This window comes from Patagioenas fasciata, chromosome 25, assembly GCF_037038585.1.
Source record: "Patagioenas fasciata isolate bPatFas1 chromosome 25, bPatFas1.hap1, whole genome shotgun sequence".
In the NCBI taxonomy this organism is placed as follows: domain Eukaryota; kingdom Metazoa; phylum Chordata; class Aves; order Columbiformes; family Columbidae; genus Patagioenas; species Patagioenas fasciata.
In genome coordinates, this window is record NC_092544.1 from 7,854,209 (window position 1) to 7,874,496 (window position 20,288).

Consider the following 20,288-nt stretch of genomic DNA (forward strand, 5'->3'; position numbering starts at 1 on the left):
CAAAGCAGGGTCCTGGGACGTCACAATGGGCCCTGGAGACAAAGGGATTCCCCAGGATGTCACAATGGGCCCTGGGGACAAAGGGGGTCCCCACAGTGTCACAATGGTCCCTGGGGACAATGGGGGGTCCTGGGACGTTATAATGGGCCCTCGGGAAAAAGGGGGTCCACATGGTGCCACAATGGGCCCTGGGGACAACGGGGGTCCCAGGATGCCACAATGGACACTGGGGACAACGGTGGCTCCTGGGATGTCACAATGGGCCCTGGGGACAAAGTGGGGTCCTAAGATGTCACAATGGGCACTGGGGACAAAGGGGGTCCCCATGGTGCCACAATGGGCCTTGGGGACAATGGGGTCTCCCCAGGATGTCACAATGGGCCTTGGGGACAAAGGGGTGTCCCCTGAATGTGCATAATGGGCCTGGGGACAAAGGGTGGTCGCCGGGATGTCTCAGTGGGCCCTGGGGACAATGGGGTGTCCTGGGATGTCACAATGGGCCCCAGTGACAAATGGGGTCTCCACGGTGTCACAATGGGCCCTGGGGATAAAGGGGGGTCTCCAGGATGTCACAATGGGCCCAAGTGATGAGTCCCCACAGTGCCACTATGGGCCCTGGAGACAAGGGGGGTCCCCAGGATGTCACGATGGGGCCTGGGGACAACGAGGGGTCCTGGGACGTCACAATGAGCCCTGGGGAAAAAGGGTGGTCCCCATGATGTCACAATGGGCACTGGAGACAGTGGGGGGTCCTGGGATGTCACAATGGGCCCTGGGGACAAAGTAAGGTCCTCGGCTGTCACAATGAGCCCTGAGGACAAGGGGGGTCCCCAGAATTTCACAATGAGCACTGGGGACAAAGTGGGGTCCTGGGATGTCAAAATGGGCCCTGGGGACAAAGGGGGTCCCTTAATTGTCACAATGGGCCCTGGGGACAAGGGGGGTCCCCACGGTGTCACAATGGGCCCTGGGGACAAAGTGGGGTCCTGGAATGTCACAATGGGCCCAGAGGACAAAGGGGGTCCCCATGGTGCCACAGTGGGCCCTGGGGACAAAGGGGGTCCTGAGACGTCACAATGGGCCCTGGGGAAAAGGCGGTGTCCCCACGGTGTCACAATGGGCCCTGGGGACAATGGGGGGTCCTGGGATGTCACAATGGGCCCCAGTGACAAAGGGGGTCCCCATGGTGCGACAACGAGCTCTGGGGATAAAGGGGGTCTCCAGGATGTCACAATGGGCCCTGAGGACAAATTGGGGTTCTGGGATGTCACAATGGGCCCTGGGGACAAAGGGGGTCCCCAGAATGTCACAATGGGCCCTGGGGACATTTGGGGTCCCCAGAATGTCATAATGGGCCCTGGGGACAATGGGGGATCCTGAGACGTCACAATGGGCCCTGGGGACAAAGTGGGTCCCCATGGTGTCACAATGGCCCTGGGGACAATGCAGGGTCCCCAGGATGTCACAATGGCCCCTGGGGACATTAGGGGTCCCCACAGTTTCACGATCTTAACCCTTGACACCCCCCAACTACTGGGTCCTTAGGGTTACTCCCGGGTGTATTTGGGTGTTATTTGGGTGTAATTTGGGGGGTTCTGGGGCACGTAGCACCCTTGGTTCAGCCAGGGACACACACACGGGTGCTCTGGGAAGCGACTCCGGCACCGCCGGTTGCCGAATCATCGCACAACCATCCAAGTACTCCTCACCCACCTCGTTCCTTGTCACTGGAACCAACACCGGGATCACCAGGGGGGTTTTCGGACAGCGTCGGGGGTTCGGAGGCACCGTTTCCATCTCCCAACGATGGTTTCGCGGTGTTTGCATCGCCCGCGTCGCGCACCTGAGCACAAACGGAACCGGGAGCGTCGGTGGCGCTGGAGGATATCAAAGCGCTTTGCAAACTGCTCTTCCCAATTATTTCTCCATTATATAACGAGGATAATAAAACCCGCTACGCTAAACACGACCCAAACCGGGCAGGAGCGCGCAACGCGAATCTTTACACCGCAGCGATTCCCTATTTCTCGTTTTCTCACCCCGTCGTCTCCACTCAATCGGCAGCGACTTTCACAAATCATCCAGTTACGCACAATTTGGTAACGACCCCCGCAAAGGGCTTCGACGGCACCGCCGTCCCCCTCGCCGCCTTCGCTCAGATCCCCGCTCAATGAGCAGCACCCATGGGTGCCCGTTACCTGCCCCCTCTCGGCGTCCACCGACCACCCGTGGTTCCGGCACATGGAGACGCCGCCATCCTCAACCGGAGTAGCCGCCAAGCGGCTAAAGTGACAAAAATCAGGATAAATAGGTAAAAAAATCAACATGATAAAGTCACGGCGCTTTTAGAACAGATGGCGTAGTCGGCACTGAAGCTCCAGGCAGGTGGAGCTTGCCCGGTGGAATCAATCGGCGTTCGGTCTCAAAGGTTTCAAGCCAAAAGGGTTAAATAACAAGGATTTAAGGCAAACGTGCCCTCAAGCTCCCACGGGTTCACTCACCGCCCGGCGCAGGCGTTTTCCTCCCAGCCGCGGTCGGCAGGCGGTAGATGTTCCCACCCTGCACGAGAGAAGCAACGGTGGCGGGCAGGGGTTGCTCTGCCGTTAATAAATGCTCATCATTAATAGATAGCGACCGTTAATCAATACCGATTGTTGATAAATACCAGCCACCGTTAATAAATACTGACCGTCATTAGTAAATACTGATCATCCTTAATAAATACTGATCGCCGTTAATAAATACCGACCATCATTAATAAATACTGATCATTATTAATAAATGCTGATCACCATTAATAAATATTGGTCTTTATTAATAATGCTGATTGTCATTAATAAATACTGATCATCATTAATGAATACTGATCATCATTAATACTGATCGTTATTAATAAATACTGATCGCCATTAATAAATACTGACCATCATTAATAAATACTGGTTATCATTAATACTGATCGTTATTAATACATACTGATCATTATTAATAAATGCTGATCACCATTAATAAATATTGATCCTTATTCATATTGCTGATCATCATTAATAAATACTGACCATCATTAATAAATACTGATCATCATTAATAAATACCAATCGTTATTAATAAATACTGACCGTCATTAATAAATACTGATTGTCATTAATAAATACTGATCGCTATTAATAAATACTGACCATCATTAATAAATACTGATCGCCATTAATAAATACTGACCATCACTAATAAATACTGATCGTTATTAATAAATGATCACCATTAATAAATATTGATCCTTATTAATAATGCCGATTGTCATTAATAAATACTGACCATCATTAATAAATACTGATCATCATTAATACTGATCCTTATTAATAAATACTGATCACCATTAATAAAAACTGACCATCATTAATAAATACTGATTGTCCTTAATAAATACTGACTATCATTAATAAATACTGATGTCCTTAATAAATACTGACCACCATTCATAAATACTGACTGTCCTTAATAAATGCTGACTGTCACTAATAAATACTGATTGTTATTAATAAATACTGATCATCATTAATAAATAATGATCATCATTAATAATACTGATCGTCATTAATAAATACTGACCATCATTAATAAATAGTGATCGTCATTAATAAATACTGACTGTTATCAATAATTACTGATCACCATTAATAAATACTGATCGTCCTTAATAAATACTGACCATCATTAATAAATACTGATCACCATTAATAAATACTGACCATCACTAATAAACACTGGTCGTTATTAATAAATACTGATCACCATTAATAAATATTGATCCTTATTAATAATGCTGATCGTCATTAATAAATACTGACCATCATTAATAAATGCTGATTGTCCCTAATAAATACTGACCATCATTAATAAATACTGATCGTCATTAATAAATACCGTTATTAATAATTACTGATCACCACTAATACTGATCGTCATTAATAAATACTGACCATCATTAATAAATACTGACCATCATTAATAAATACTGAGCGTCATTAATAAATACTAGCCGTTATTAATAATTACTGATCACCATTAATAAATACTGATCATCATTAATAAATACTGACCATCATTACTAAATACTGATCAGTAGTAAATACTGAGCTCAAGGCTCAGGTTGGGCTCCAGGCTCAGGTCGGGCTCCAGGCTCAGGTTGGGCTCCAGGTCGGGCTCCAGGCTCAGGTCGGGCTCCAGGCTCAGACTGGGCTCCAGGTCGGGCTCCAGCGCTTCCCCGCAGAGCAGCCCGGGGCTCTGGGCAAAGCCACGCAGCTCGTCGCCCAAGGGAAACAGGTCCATGGTCACCGGGCTCCAAACACCCCGGAGCAAAAACCAGAGCGGCCCCAGGACACCCGGGCTCCCAAAGAGCCTGGAAAAGGGACACAAAGAGTTAAATTGGGGGGAGTGAAGTGGCTGCTGATGCTGAGAAACCCCCGGGGGTTCGGGGCTGGGGGGAAAGGGGGGATCTGTATGAAAACTGCTCTGGGGAAAAGGGGGGAAGGGGTTGGGCTGCACGGGAATGGGAGGAGGGACGGGAAAACGGGAGAGGGAAACGGGGAAGAGGGAAAAGGGGGGAAAGGGGGAAAAAGGGGGGAAAGAGGGAAAAGGGGGAAAAAGGGAAAGAGGGGAAAGGGGGAAAGAAGGAAAAGGGGGAAAAAGCAAGGAAAGAGGGAAAAGGGGAGAGAGGGGAGAGGGAAGAGGGGGGAGGGGGAGAAGGGGGAGAGAGCGAGGGAGGGGGAAAGAGGGAGGGGGAGAGGGGGAGGAATAGGGAAAAGCGGGAGAGAGGGAAAGGGGGGAGAAAGGGAAGAAACAGGGATAAAGGGGGAAGAGGGGATAGATGGAAAGAGGGGGAAGAAGGGGAGGGGGAAAGAAGGGAAAGAGGGAAGAGGGAAAAGGGGAGGAAAGGAGGGAGAGGGAAAGAGGGGAGAGGGGGGAAAAGGGGAGAGAGGGGAGAAGAGGGAGAGGAGAGGGGGAGAGGAAAAAGAGGGAAAAAGGGGGCAAAGAGGGATAAAGGGGAAAGAGGGAAAAGAGGGAAAAAGGGGGGAAGAGGGGAAAGGGCGGAAAGAGGGAAAAGAGGGATAAAGGGGGAAAGAGGGAAAAGGCGGAAAAGGGGGGGAAGAAGGAAAAAGGGAGAAAAAGGGGGAAAAGAGGGGGAAGAGGGAAAAAGGGGGGAAAGGGAGAAAAAGGGGGGAAACAGGGATAAAGGGGGAAAGAGGGAAAAGAGGGAAAAAGGGGGGGAAAAGTGGGAAGAGGGAAAAGGGGGGAAAGAGGGAAAAGAGGGAAAAACGGCGGAAAGAGGGAAAAGAGGGAAAAAGGGGGGGAAGGGAAAAAGGGGGGAAAGAGGGATAAAGGGGGAAAGAGGGAAAAGAGGGAAAAGGGGGATGAAAGAGAGAAAAAGTCTGTGGGGGGATTGATGGCGGATCCGCCCCAGCCCCGGGGTCTCTCCTGGAGGGGAGGGACGGGCGGGCTCCAGCGGGGGTGCTGAGGAGATGAGGGGACACGAGGGGCCCCGAGGGACCCGAGGGGACGCGATGGGACATGAAGAGACACGAGGGACCCGAGGGGACGCGATCTCCTCACCCGGTGCTTCCCGCCCCGGCGCTTCCCGCCCGCCGGCGCCGCGGCCACGCCCCCTCGCCGCCGGCCACGCCCCCTCGCCGGCGTCACGTGCCGGGAGTGTGTGGCGGGAAAAGGCGGGAGGGAGTAGGGGGAGGCGCCGCCGTTTTGGTGGAGGTTGTGAGGGGAACTGGGGGTCGGCGTGAGGGGCATTGGGGGTCGGTGTGGGGGGAGGAATTGGGGTCGGCGTGAGGGGGGGATTTGGGGGGCAGTGTGGGGGTGGGGATTTGGGGTCGGTGTGAGGGGGGAATTGGGGGGCGGTGTGGGGGAGGAACTGGGGGTCGGTGTGAGCGGGACATTGGGGGTCGGTGTGGGGAGGAATTGGGGATCGGTGGGGGGGGCTTGGGGGGTCGGTGTGAGGGGGAATTGGGGGTCGGTGTGGGGGAAGTTGGGGGTTGGTCTGGGGAGGATTTGAGGGGTCAGTGTGGGGAGGATTTGGGGGTCGATGTGAGGGGCATTAGGGGTTGGTGTGGGGGGCAGGAACTGGGGGTCAGTGTGTGGGGGGGCATTGGGGGTCGGTGCGAGGGGGAATTAGGGTCCAGTGGGGGGGCACTGGGGGTCGGTGTTTGAGGGGGGAATTGGGGGGTCGGTGTGGGGGGGTCAGTGCAGGGGGGGCCTTGGGGGTCGGTGTGAGGGGGCATTGGGGGTCAGTCTGGGGAGGAATTGGGGGTCGGTGTGTGGGGGGGCATTGGGGATCAGTGTGGGGGGGAATTGGGGGTCGGTGTGTGGGGGAATTGGGGTCTGGTGTGGGGGGGGGGACATTGGGGGTCGGTGTGAGGGGGAATTGGGGGTCGGTGTGGGGGGGAAGTTGGGGGTTGGTCTGGGGAGGATTTGAGGGGTCAGTCTGGGGAGGATTTGGGGGTCGATGTGAGGGGCATTAGGGGTTGGTGTGGGGGGCGTTGGGGGTCAGTGCGAGGGGGAATTAGGGTCCGGGGGGGGATTGGGGGTCGGTGTTTGAGGGGGGAACTGGGGGGTTGGTGTGCGGGGGCGGCCTTGGGGGTCGGTGTGAGGGGGCATTGGGGGTCAGTCTGGGGAGGAACTGGGGGGCATTGGGGGGTCGGGGTGGGGGGAGCTGGGGGTCGGGTGGGGGGTGGATTGGGGGTCGGGGTGGGGGGGGGGAGCTGGGGGTCGGGGTGGGGGGTGGATTGGGGGTCGGGGTGGGGGGGGGAGCTGGGGGTCGGGTGGGGGGTGGATTGGGGGTCGGTGTGAAGGGAATGGGGGGGCATGAGGGGAACGGAGGCGCAAAAACAACTTTACAGCCTCCGGAGCCATGAACCTCCACACCCCGCAGGGCTCCAGAGCAGCTGCGTTCGTTTCGCCGTCGGGCGCAAGGGGAGCGATGGTTCCACCCCTCGTGCGCCGCTCCGAGCGGCAGGAGCTGCGTTTAAATACAGCGAGGTGCTCGTGTCCCAACGACCCCAGAGCGCCCGCGCACATCCATAACCTTTCCCGCTCATCACTGCCGTAGTCTCCGCCTGGACGCCCCCTGTTCGCCTGCGCGGCGCCACCTGGTGCTCTGGAGGAGGGGTCTTTGGATGAAGGCTCCTTCAGCTTCCTCAGGTTTGGCTCCTTGTGTTGAATGGACTGGGACCCAAGCTCCAGGTCGGTTGAACCCAGCCTGGCGCCCCCTTTTTGCTGTAAATCTCGGTTCTCTCGTCCCCTCGAGTTCACAGCTGGTGCCGTAAAACTCCTGATCCTGGCACTGCTGGGTTCTGGTTTCCTTACCATGAGTTCACCTAAAGCTCTGAACTAAGGGCTCGTGTGGCTCAGCCCTAAAGTGTTGGCTCGTTAGTGGGCACCCAATTATGTTTTGTTAACCCTTAAAATGTTCGTGCCCTCTATCAGACCCAGGAGTTCGGGCGGGGATTCAGTTCAGGAGGGACCCGGGAGTAACCCTAAGGACCCAGTAGTTGGGGGGTGTCAAGGGTTAAGATCGTGAAACTGTGGGGACCCCTAATGTCCCCAGGGGCCATTGTGACATCCTGGGGACCCTGCATTATCCCCAGGGCCATTGTGACACCATGGGGACCCACTTTGTCCCCAGGGCCCATTGTGACGTCTCAGGATCCCCCATTGTCCCCAGGACCCATTGTGACATTCTGGGGACCCCAAATGTCCCCAGGGCCCATTGTGACATTCTGGGGACCCCCTTTGTCCCCAGGGCCCATTGTGACATCCCAGAACCCCAATTTGTCCTCAAGGCCCATTGTGACATCCTGGGGACCCCCTTGTCCCCAGGGCCCATCGTGGCACCGAGGGGACCCCCCCCCCCCTACTCCCCAGGGCCCATTGTGGCACCATGGACACCCCCTTTGTCCCCAGGGCCCATTGTGACATCCCAGGACCCCACCTTGTCCCCAGGGTCCCTTCTGACAGGGTGGGGACCCCCCTTTCTCCCCAGGGCTCATTGTGACGTCCCAGGACCCCTCGTTGTCCCCAGTGCCCATTGTGACATCCTGGGACCCCCCTTGTCCCCAGGGCCCATTGTGAAATCCGGGGAACCCCCTGGTCTCCAGGGCCCATAGTGGTACTGTGGGGACTCGTCCTGTCACTTGGGTCCATTGTGACACCATGGGGACCCCGCCTTTGTCCCCAGTACTCATTGTGACATCCTGGGGACCTCTTTGTCCCCGGGGCCCATTGTGACATCCTGGGGACCCCCCTTTGTCCCCAAGGCCCATTGTGACACGGTGGGGACCCCACTTCTTTCCAGGACCCATTGTGGCATTCTGGGGACTTCCTTTGTCCCCAGGGCCCATTGTGACATCCTGGAGACCCCCTTTATCCCCAGAGCTCGTTGTCGCACCATGGGGACCCCCTTTGTCACTGGGGCCCATTGTGACATCCCAGGACCCCCCATTGTCCCCAGGGCCCATTGTGACACCGTGGGGACCCTGCCTTTTCCCCAGGGCCCATTGTGACGTCTCAGGACCCCCTTTGTCCCCAGGGCCCACTGTGGCACCATGGGGACCCCCTTTGTCCTCTGGGCCCATTGTGACATTCCAGGACCCCACTTTGTCCCCAGGGCCCATTGTGACAATTAAGGGACCCCCCTTGTCCCCAGGGCCCATTGTGACAATTAAGGGACCCCCTTTGTCCCCAGGGCCCATTTTGACATCCCAGGACCCCACTTTGTCCCCAGTGCTCATTGTGAAATTCTGGGGACCCCCCTTGTCCTCCGGGCTCATTGTGACAGCCGAGGACCTTACTTTGTCCCCAGGGCCCATTGTGACATCCCAGGACCCCCCACTGTCTCCAGTGCCCATTGTGACATCATGGGGACCACCCTTTTTCCCCAGGGCTCATTGTGACGTCCCAGGACCCCTCGTTGTCCCCAGGCCCCATCGTGACATCCTGGGGACCCCCCTTGTCTCCAGGGCCCATAGTGGCACTGTGGGGACTCATCACTTGGGCCCATTGTGACATCCTGGAGACCCCCCTTTATCCCCAGGGCCCATTGTGACACCGTGGAGACCCCATTTGTCACTGGGGCCCATTGTGACATCCCAGGACACCCCATTGTCCCCAGGGCCCACTGAGACATCCCGGCGACCACCCTTTGTCCCCAGGGCCCATTATGCACATTCAGGGGACACCCCTTTCCCCACAAGGCCCATTGTGACATCCTGGGGAGACCCCATTGTCCCCAAGGCCCATTGTGGCACCATGGGGACCCCCTTTGTCCCCAGTGCCCATTGTGACATCTTAGGACCCCACTTTGTCCCCAGGGCCCATTGTGACATCCTGGGGACCACCTGTGTCCCCAGGGCCCATTGTGACATCCCAGGAGCCACGGTTGTCCCCAGGGCCCATTGTGACATCCTGGGGACCCCCTTGTCCCCAGTGTCCATTGTGGCATCCTGGGACCCCCGTTGTCCCCAGGGCCCATTGTGGCACCATGTGGACCCCCTTTTTCCCGAGGGCCCATTATAACGTCCCAGGACCCCCCATTGTCCCCTGACCCCATTGTGACATCCTGGGGTCCCCCTTTTGTCCCCTGGGCCCATTGTGACACTGTGGGGATCTCCTTTGTCCCCAGGGACCATTGTGACACTGTGGGGACCCCCTTTGTCCCCAGGGCCCATTGTGACATCCTGGGGAATCCCTTTGTCTCCAGGGCCCATTGTGACGTCCCAGGACCCTGCTTTGTCCCCGGGGCCCATTGTGACATCCTGGGGAACCGCTTTGTCCCCAGGACCCATTGTGACGTCCCAGGACCCCCCCTTGTCCCCAGGGCTCATTGTGATGTCCCAGGATCCCCATTGTCCCCAGAGCCCATTGTGATGTCCTGGGAACCCCCTTTGACCCCAGGGTCCATTGTGACACCATGGGGACCCCCTCTTGTCCCCAGGGCCCATCGTGGCACCGTGGGGACCCCCTTGTCACTGGGGACCCATTGTGACACTATGGGGACCCCCCTTTGTGCCCAGGGCCCATTGTAACATCCTGGGGACCCCCTTGCCTCCAGGGCCCCTTGTGACATCAAAGGATCACCCTTTGTCCCCAGGACCCATTGTGACATCCCAGGACCCCACTTACTCCCCAGGGCCCATTGTGGCACCATGACGACCCCCTTTGTCACTGGTGCCCATTGTGACATCCCAGGACCCCCCATTGTCTGCAGAGCCCATTGTGACACTATAGGGACCCCCCTTGTCACTGAGGACCCATTGTGACACCATGGGCACCTCCCCTTGTCGTCAGAGCCCATCGTGACATCCCAAAACCCCCAATTGTCTCCAGGGCCCATTGTGACATCCTGGGGACCTCCCTTTCTCCCCAGGGCCCATTGTGACGTTCCAGGAACCCCCATTGTCCTCAGGGCCCATTGTGACATTCAGGGGACCCCCTTTGTCTTCAGGGCCCATTGTGACACCATGGAGACCCCATTTGTCACTCGAGCCCATTGTGACATCCTAGGACCCCCCATTGTCCCCAAGGCCCATTGCGACATCCTGGGGACCCCCCTTTGTCCTCAGGGCCCATTGTGACATTCAGGGCACCCCTCTTTGTCCCCAGGGCCCATTCTGATACCATGGGGACCACTTTGTCCCCAGGGCCCACTGTGACATCCTGGGGACGCCCTTTGTCCCCAGGGCCCATTTTGACACCATGTGCACCCCCCTTTGTGCCCAGGGCCGATTGTGACATCCTGGGGACCCTCTTTGTCCCCAGGGCCCATTGTGACATCCTGGGGACACCCCGTTGTCTCCAGGGCCCATTGTGAACATCCTGGGGACCCCCTTGTCCCCAGGGCCCATCGTGGCACCGTGGGGACCCCCCGTTGTCCCCAGGGCCTATAGTGACACCGTGGGTACCCCCTTTGTCCCCAGTGCCCATTGTGACATCCTGGGGACCCCCCTTGTCCCCAGGGCTTATTGTGACATCCTGGGGACCGCCTTTGTCCCCAGGGCCCATTGTGACATCCCAGGACCCCGTGTTGTCCCCAGGGACCATTGTGACACCGTGGGGACCCCCTTTGTCCTCAGGGCCCGTTGTGAACATCCTGGGGACCCCCTTGTCCACACGACCCATCGTGGCACCGTGGGGACCCCCCGTTGTCCCCAGGGCCTATAGTGACACCGTGGGTACCCCCTTTATCCCATGAGCCCATTGTGACATCCTGGGGACCCCCTTGTCCCCAGGGCCCATTGTGACACCATGGGGATCGCCTTTGTCCCCGTGGCCCATTGTGACATCCCAGGACCCCGCGTTGTCCCCAGGGCCCATTCTGACATCCTGGGGACCCCCCTTGTCCCCATGGCTTATTGTGACACCCTGGGACCGCCTTTGTCCCCAGGGCCCACTGTGATGTCCCAGGAACCCCCATTGTCCCCAGGGACCATTGTGACATCCTGGGGACCCCCTTTGTCCCAAGACCCCATTGTGACATCCTGGGGACCCCCCTTTGTCCTCAGGGCCCATTGTGACATTCAGGGCACCCCTCTTTGTCCCCAGGGCCCATTCTGATACCATGGGGACCACTTTGTCCCCAGGGCCCACTGTGACATCCTGGGGACGCCCTTTGTCCCCAGGGCCCATTTTGACACCATGTGCACCCCCCTTTGTGCCCAGGGCCAATTGTGACGTCCCAGGACCCCACTTTGTCCCCAGGGCTTATTGTGATACCATGGGGACCCCCCTTGTCCCCAGGGCCCATTGTGACATTCAGGGGGACTCCTCTTTGTCCCCAGGGCCTATTGTGTCATCCTGGGGATCTCCCCTTGTCTCTAGGGCCCATTGTGAGACTGTGGAAGACCCCCTTTGTCCCCAAGTCCCATTGTGACGTCCCAGGACGCCTCGTTGTCCCCAGGACCCATTGTGACTCCATGGGAACCCCCCCTTGTCCCCAGGGCCCATTGTGACATCCTGGGACCCCCCTTTGTCCCCAGTGCTCATTGTGAAATCCTGGGGACCCACTTTGTCCCCAGGGCCCATTGTGGCACCATGGGGAGCACCTTTGTCACTGGGGACCATTGTGACATTCCAGGATTTTACTTTGTCCCCGGGGCCCATTGTGACATCCTGGGGATCCCCCTTTGTCGCCAGGGCCCACTGTGACACCGTGGGCACCCTCTTTGTCCCATGGGCCCATTGTGACCTTCAAGGGACCCCCCATTGTCCCCAGGGCCCATTGTGACATCCTGGGTACCCCCTTTGTCCCCAAGACCCATTGTGACATCCTAGTACCCCCCGCAGTCCCCAGGGCCCATTGTGACATCCTGGGGATCCCTTTGGCCCCAGGGCCCATTGTGACAGGGCGGGGATCCCCCTTGTCCCCAGGGCCCATTGTGAAACCGTGGGGACCCTCTTGTCCCCAGGGCCCATTGTGGCACCGTGGAGACCCCCCCTTTGTCTCCAGTGCCCATTGTGACATCCTGGGGACCCCCTTTGTCCCCAGTGCTCATTGTGACAGGGTGGGACCCCCCTTGTACCCAGGGCCCGTTGTGACATCCTGGGGACCCCCTTTGTCCCCAGGGCCTATTGTGACATCCTGGGGAGTCCCCTTTATCCCCAGGGCCCATTGTGACATCCTGGGGACCCCCTTTGTCCCTAGGGTTCATTGTGACATCCCAGGACCCCCATTGTCCCCAGGGCCCATTGTGAACAACCTGGGGACCCCCCTTTTTCCCCGGGCCCATTGTGGCGTCCCAGGATGCTTCGTTGTCCCCTGGGCCCATTGTGACATCCCGGGGACCCCTTTTGTCCCCAGGGTCCATTGTGACATCCTGGGGCCTCCCTTTGTCCCCAGGGCCCATTGTGACATCGCAGGAGCCCCCATTGTCCCAAGGGCACATTGTTACATCCTGGGGACCCCCTTGTCCCCAGGGCCCATCGTGGCACCGTGGGGACCCCCCCTTTGTCTCCAGTGCCCATTGTGACATCCTTGGGACCCCCCTTGTCCCCAGGACCCGTTGTGACATCTTGGGGACCCCTATGTCACCAGAGCCCATTGTGATATCCTGGGGAGCCCTCTTTTTCCCCAGGGCCTATTGTGACATCCTGGGGACCCCCTTTGTCCCCCGGGCCCATTGTGACATCCTGAAGACCCCCTTTGTCCCCAGGGCCTATTGTGACATGCCAGGACCCCCCCTTTTCTCCAGGGCCCATTGTGACGTCCCAGGACCCCCTATTGTCCCCAGAGCCCATTGTGACATCCCAGGACCCCCCATTGTCCCCAGGCCCCATTATACACATCCTGGGGTCCCCCTTTATCCCCAGGGCCATTGTGACACCATGGGGACCCCCTTTGTCCCCAGGGCCCATTGTGACGTCCCAGGATGCCCCATTGTCCCCTGGGCCCATTGTGAAATCATGGGGACCCCCTTTGTCCCCAGGGCCTATTGTGACATCCCAGGACCCCCCATTGTCCCCAGGGCCCATTGTGACACCGTGGAGACCCTCCTTGTCCTCAGGGCCCATTATGACATTCAGGGGACTCCTCTTTGTCCCCAGGGCCTATTGTGACATCCTGGGGACCCCCCTTTACTCCAGGGCCCATTGTGACGTCCCAGGACCCCCTATTGTTCCCAGGGCCCATTGTGACATTCTGGGGACCCCAAATGTCCCCAGGGCCCGTTGTGACATCCTGGGGACCCCCTTTGTCCCCAGGGCCTATTGTGACATCCTGGGGACCCCCTTTGTCCCTAGGGTTCATTGTGACATCCTGGGGACCCCCTTTGTCCCAAGACCCCATTGTGACATCCTGGGGACCCCCCTTTGTCCTCAGGGCCCATTGTGACATTCAGGGCACCCCTCTTTGTCCCCAGGGCCCATTCTGATACCATGGGGACCACTTTGTCCCCAGGGCCCACTGTGACATCCTGGGGACGCCCTTTGTCCCCAGGGCCCATTTTGACACCATGTGCACCCCCCTTTGTGCCCAGGGCCAATTGTGACATCCCAGGACCCCACTTTGTCCCCAGGGCTTATTGTGATACCATGGGGACCCCCCTTGTCCCCAGGGCCCATTGTGACATTCAGGGGGACTCCTCTTTGTCCCCAGGGCCTATTGTGTCATCCTGGGGATCTCCCCTTGTCTCTAGGGCCCATTGTGAGACTGTGGAAGACCCCCTTTGTCCCCAAGTCCCATTGTGACGTCCCAGGACGCCTCGTTGTCCCCAGGACCCATTGTGACTCCATGGGAACCCCCCCTTGTCCCCAGGGCCCATTGTGACATCCTGGGACCCCCCTTTGTCCCCAGTGCTCATTGTGAAATCCTGGGGACCCACTTTGTCCCCAGGGCCCATTGTGGCACCATGGGGAGCGCCTTTGTCACTGGGGACCATTGTGACATTCCAGGATTTTACTTTGTCCCCGGGGCCCATTGTGACATCCTGGGGATCCCCCTTTGTCGCCAGGGCCCACTGTGACACCGTGGGCACCCTCTTTGTCCCATGGGCCCATTGTGACCTTCAAGGGACCCCCCATTGTCCCCAGGGCCCATTGTGACATCCTGGGTACCCCCTTTGTCCCCAAGACCCATTGTGACATCCTAGTACCCCCCGCAGTCCCCAGGGCCCATTGTGACATCCTGGGGATCCCTTTGGCCCCAGGGCCCATTGTGACAGGGCGGGGATCCCCCTTGTCCCCAGGGCCCATTGTGAAACCGTGGGGACCCTCTTGTCCCCAGGGCCCATTGTGGCACCGTGGAGACCCCCCCTTTGTCTCCAGTGCCCATTGTGACATCCTGGGGACCCCCTTTGTCCCCAGTGCTCATTGTGACAGGGTGGGACCCCCCTTGTACCCAGGGCCCGTTGTGACATCCTGGGGACCCCCTTTGTCCCCAGGGCCTATTGTGACATCCTGGGGAGTCCCCTTTATCCCCAGGGCCCATTGTGACATCCTGGGGACCCCCTTTGTCCCTAGGGTTCATTGTGACATCCCAGGACCCCCATTGTCCCCAGGGCCCATTGTGAACAACCTGGGGACCCCCCTTTTTCCCCGGGCCCATTGTGGCGTCCCAGGATGCTTCGTTGTCCCCTGGGCCCATTGTGACATCCCGGGGACCCCTTTTGTCCCCAGGGTCCATTGTGACATCCTGGGGCCTCCCTTTGTCCCCAGGGCCCATTGTGACATCGCAGGAGCCCCCATTGTCCCAAGGGCACATTGTTACATCCTGGGGACCCCCTTGTCCCCAGGGCCCATCGTGGCACCGTGGGGACCCCCCCTTTGTCTCCAGTGCCCATTGTGACATCCTTGGGACCCCCCTTGTCCCCAGGACCCGTTGTGACATCTTGGGGACCCCTATGTCACCAGAGCCCATTGTGATATCCTGGGGAGCCCTCTTTTTCCCCAGGGCCTATTGTGACATCCTGGGGACCCCCTTTGTCCCCCGGGCCCATTGTGACATCCTGAAGACCCCCTTTGTCCCCAGGGCCTATTGTGACATGCCAGGACCCCCCCTTTTCTCCAGGGCCCATTGTGACGTCCCAGGACCCCCTATTGTCCCCAGAGCCCATTGTGACATCCCAGGACCCCCCATTGTCCCCAGGCCCCATTATACACATCCTGGGGTCCCCCTTTATCCCCAGGGCCATTGTGACACCATGGGGACCCCCTTTGTCCCCAGGGCCCATTGTGACGTCCCAGGATGCCCCATTGTCCCCTGGGCCCATTGTGAAATCATGGGGACCCCCTTTGTCCCCAGGGCCTATTGTGACATCCCAGGACCCCCCATTGTCCCCAGGGCCCATTGTGACACCGTGGAGACCCTCCTTGTCCTCAGGGCCCATTATGACATTCAGGGGACTCCTCTTTGTCCCCAGGGCCTATTGTGACATCCTGGGGACCCCCCTTTACTCCAGGGCCCATTGTGACGTCCCAGGACCCCCTATTGTTCCCAGGGCCCATTGTGACATTCTGGGGACCCCAAATGTCCCCAGGGCCCGTTGTGACATCCTGGGGACCCCCTTTGTCCCCAGGGCCTATTGTGACATCCTGGGGAGTACCCTTTATCCCCAGGGCCCATTGTGACATCCTGGGGACCCCCTTTGTCCCTAGGGTTCATTGTGACATCCCAGGACCCCTCGTTGTCCTTAGTGCCCATTGTGACATCCTGGGGACCCCCCTTGTCCCCAGGGCCCATTGTGAAATCCGGGGAACCCCCTGGTGTCCAGGGCCCATAGTGGTACCGTGGGGACTCGTCCTGTCACTTGGGTCCATTGTGACACCATGGGGACCCCGCCTTTGTCCCCAGTACCCATTGTGACATCCTGGGGACCCCTTTGACCCCGGGGCTCATTGTGACATCCTGGGGACCCCCCTTTGTCCCCAAGGCCCATTGTGACACCGTGGAGACCCCATTTGTCACTGGGGCCCATTGTGACATCCCAGGACACCCCATTGTCCCCAGGGCCCACTGAGACATCCCGGCGACCACCCTTTGTCCCCAGGGCCCATTATGCACATTCAGGGGACACCCCTTTGTCCCCAAGGCCCATTGTGACATCCTGGGGAGACCCCATTGTCCCCAAGGCCCATTGTGGCACCATGGGGACCCCCTTTGTCCCCAGTGCCCATTGTGACATCTTAGGACCCCACTTTGTCCCCAGGGCCCATTGTGACATCCTGGGGACCACCTGTGTCCCCAGGGCCCATTGTGACATCAGGAGCCACCGTTGTCCCCAGGGCCCATTGTGACATCCTGGGGACCCCCTTGTCCCCAGTGTCCATTGTGGCATCCATGTGGACCCCCGTTGTCCCCAGGGCCCATTGTGGCACCATGTGGACCCCTTTTTTCCCGAGGGCCCATTATAACGTCCCAGGACCCCCCATTGTCCCCTGACCCCATTGTGACATCCTGGGGTCCCCCTTTTGTCCCCTGGGCCCATTGTGACACTGTGGGGATCTCCTTTGTCCCCAGGGACCATTGTGACACTGTGGGGACCCCCTTTGTCCCCAGGGCCCATTGTGACATCCTGGGGAATCCCTTTGTCTCCAGGGCCCATTGTGACGTCCCAGGACCCTGCTTTGTCCCCGGGGCCCATTGTGACATCCTGGGGAACCGCTTTGTCCCCAGGACCCATTGTGACGTCCCAGGACCCCCCCTTGTCCCCAGGGCTCATTGTGATGTCCCAGGATCCCCATTGTCCCCAGAGCCCATTGTGATGTCCTGGGAACCCCCTTTGACCCCAGGGTCCATTGTGACACCATGGGGACCCCCTCTTGTCCCCAGGGCCCATCGTGGCACCGTGGGGACCCCTTTGTCACTGGGGACCCATTGTGACACTATGGGGACCCCCCTTTGTGCCCAGGGCCCATTGTAACATCCTGGGGACCCCCTTGCCTCCAGGGCCCCTTGTGACATCAAAGGATCACCCTTTGTCCCCAGGACCCATTGTGACATCCCAGGACCCCACTTACTCCCCAGGGCCCATTGTGGCACCATGAGGACCCCCTTTGTCACTGGTGCCCATTGTGACATCCCAGGACCCCCCATTGTCTGCAGAGCCCATTGTGACACTATAGGGACCCCCCTTGTCACTGAGGAGCCATTGTGACACCATGGGCACCTCCCCTTGTCGTCAGAGCCCATCGTGACATCCCAAAACCCCCAATTGTCTCCAGGGCCCATTGTGACATCCTGGGGACCTCCCTTTCTCCCCAGGGCCCATTGTGACGTTCCAGGAACCCCCATTGTCCTCAGGGCCCATTGTGACATTCAGGGGACCCCCTTTGTCTTCAGGGCCCATTGTGACACCATGGAGACCCCATTTGTCACTCGGGCCCATTGTGACATCCTAGGACCCCCCATTGTCCCCAAGGCCCATTGCGACATCCTGGGGACCCCCCTTTGTCCTCAGGGCCCATTGTGACATTCAGGGCACCCCTCTTTGTCCCCAGGGCCCATTCTGATACCATGGGGACCACTTTGTCCCCAGGGCCCACTGTGACATCCTGGGGACGCCCTTTGTCCCCAGGGCCCATTTTGACACCATGTGCACCCCCCTTTGTGCCCAGGGCCGATTGTGACATCCTGGGGACCCTCTTTGTCCCCAGGGCCCATTGTGACATCCTGGGGACACCCCATTGTCTCCAGGGCCCATTGTGAACATCCTGGGGACCCCCTTGTCCCCAGGGCCCATCGTGGCACCGTGGGGACCCCCCGTTGTCCCCAGGGCCTATAGTGACACCGTGGGTACCCCCTTTGTCCCCAGTGCCCATTGTGACATCCTGGGGACCCCCCTTGTCCCCAGGGCTTATTGTGACATCCTGGGGACCGCCTTTGTCCCCAGGGCCCATTGTGACATCCCAGGACCCCAAGTTGTCCCCAGGGACCATTGTGACACCGTGGGGACCCCCTTTGTCCTCAGGGCCCGTTGTGAACATCCTGGGGACCCCCTTGTCCACACGACCCATCGTGGCACCGTGGGGACCCCCCGTTGTCCCCAGGGCCTATAGTGACACCGTGGGTACCCCCTTTATCCCATGAGCCCATTGTGACATCCTGGGGACCCCCTTGTCCCCAGGGCCCATTGTGACACCATGGGGATCGCCTTTGTCCCCGTGGCCCATTGTGACATCCCAGGACCCCGCGTTGTCCCCAGGGCCCATTCTGACATCCTGGGGACCCCCCTTGTCCCCATGGCTTATTGTGACACCCTGGGACCGCCTTTGTCCCCAGGGCCCACTGTGATGTCCCAGGAACCCCCATTGTCCCCAGGGACCATTGTGACATCCTGGGGACCCCCTTTGTCCCAAGACCCCATTGTGACATCCTGGGGACCCCCCTTTGTCCTCAGGGCCCATTCTGATACCATGGGGACCACTTTGTCCCCAGGGCCCACTGTGACATCCTGGGGACGCCCTTTGTCCCCAGGGCCCATTTTGACACCATGTGCACCCCCCTTTGTGCCCAGGGCCAATTGTGACATCCCAGGACCCCACTTTGTCCCCAGGGCTTATTGTGATACCATGGGGACCCCCCTTGTCCCCAGGGCCCATTGTGACATTCAGGGGGACTCCTCTTTGTCCCCAGGGCCTATTGTGTCATCCTGGGGATCTCCCCTTGTCTCTAGGGCCCATTGTGAGACTGTGGAAGACCCCCTTTGTCCCCAAGTCCCATTGTGACGTCCCAGGACGCCTCGTTGTCCCCAGGACCCATTGTGACTCCATGGGAACCCCCCCTTGTCCCCAGGGCCCATTGTGACATCCTGGGACCCCCCTTTGTCCCCAGTGCTCATTGTGAAATCCTGGGGACCCACTTTGTCCCCAGGGCCCATTGTGGCACCATGGGGAGCGCCTTTGTCACTGGGGACCATTGTGACATTCCAGGATTTTACTTTGTCCCCGGGGCCCATTGTGACATCCTGGGGATCCCCCTTTGTCGCCAGGGCCCACTGTGACACCGTGGGCACCCTCTTTGTCCCATGGGCCCATTGTGACCTTCAAGGGACCCCCCATTGTCCCCAGGGCCCATTGTGACATCCTGGGTACCCCCTTTGTCCCCAAGACCCATTGTGACATCCTAGTACCCCCCGCAGTCCCCAGGGCCCATTGTGACATCCTGGGGATCCCTTTGGCCCCAGGGCCCATTGTGACAGGGCGGGGATCCCCCTTGTCCCCAGGGCCCATTGTGAAACCGTGGGGACCCTCTTGTCCCCAGGGCCCATTGTGGCACCGTGGAGACCCCCCCTTTGTCTCCAGTGCCCATTGTGACATCCTGGGGACCCCCTTTGTCCCCAGTGCTCATTGTGACAGGGTGGGACCCCCCTTGTACCCAGGGCCCGTTGTGACATCCTGGGGACCCCCTTTGTCCCCAGGGCCTATTGTGACATCCTGGGGAGTCCCCTTTATCCCCAGGGCCCATTGTGACATCCTGGGGACCCCCTTTGTCCCTAGGGTTCATTGTGACATCCCAGGACCCCCATTGTCCCCAGGGCCCATTGTGAACAACCTGGGGACCCCCCTTTTTCCCCGGGCCCATTGTGGCGTCCCAGGATGCTTCGTTGTCCCCTGGGCCCATTGTGACATCCCGGGGACCCCTTTTGTCCCCAGGGTCCATTGTGACATCCTGGGGCCTCCCTTTGTCCCCAGGGCCCATTGTGACATCGCAGGAGCCCCCATTGTCCCAAGGGCACATTGTTACATCCTGGGGACCCCCTTGTCCCCAGGGCCCATCGTGGCACCGTGGGGACCCC

At 58.7% G+C, this 20,288-nt stretch overlaps 1 long non-coding RNA gene across 1 annotated transcript; it reads right to left on the reverse strand.

Moving 5' to 3' along the window:
* Positions 1–2,142: 2,142 nt before the first annotated feature.
* Positions 2,143–4,249, reverse strand: LOC139825627 (uncharacterized). Its single transcript, XR_011735819.1, has 3 exons — positions 4,101–4,249; positions 2,502–2,559; positions 2,143–2,283 (listed from the first exon to the last, which is right to left on the reverse strand). It is a non-coding gene; the product is annotated as an uncharacterized lncRNA (long non-coding RNA).
* Between the last annotated feature and the right edge of the window lie 16,039 nt (positions 4,250–20,288).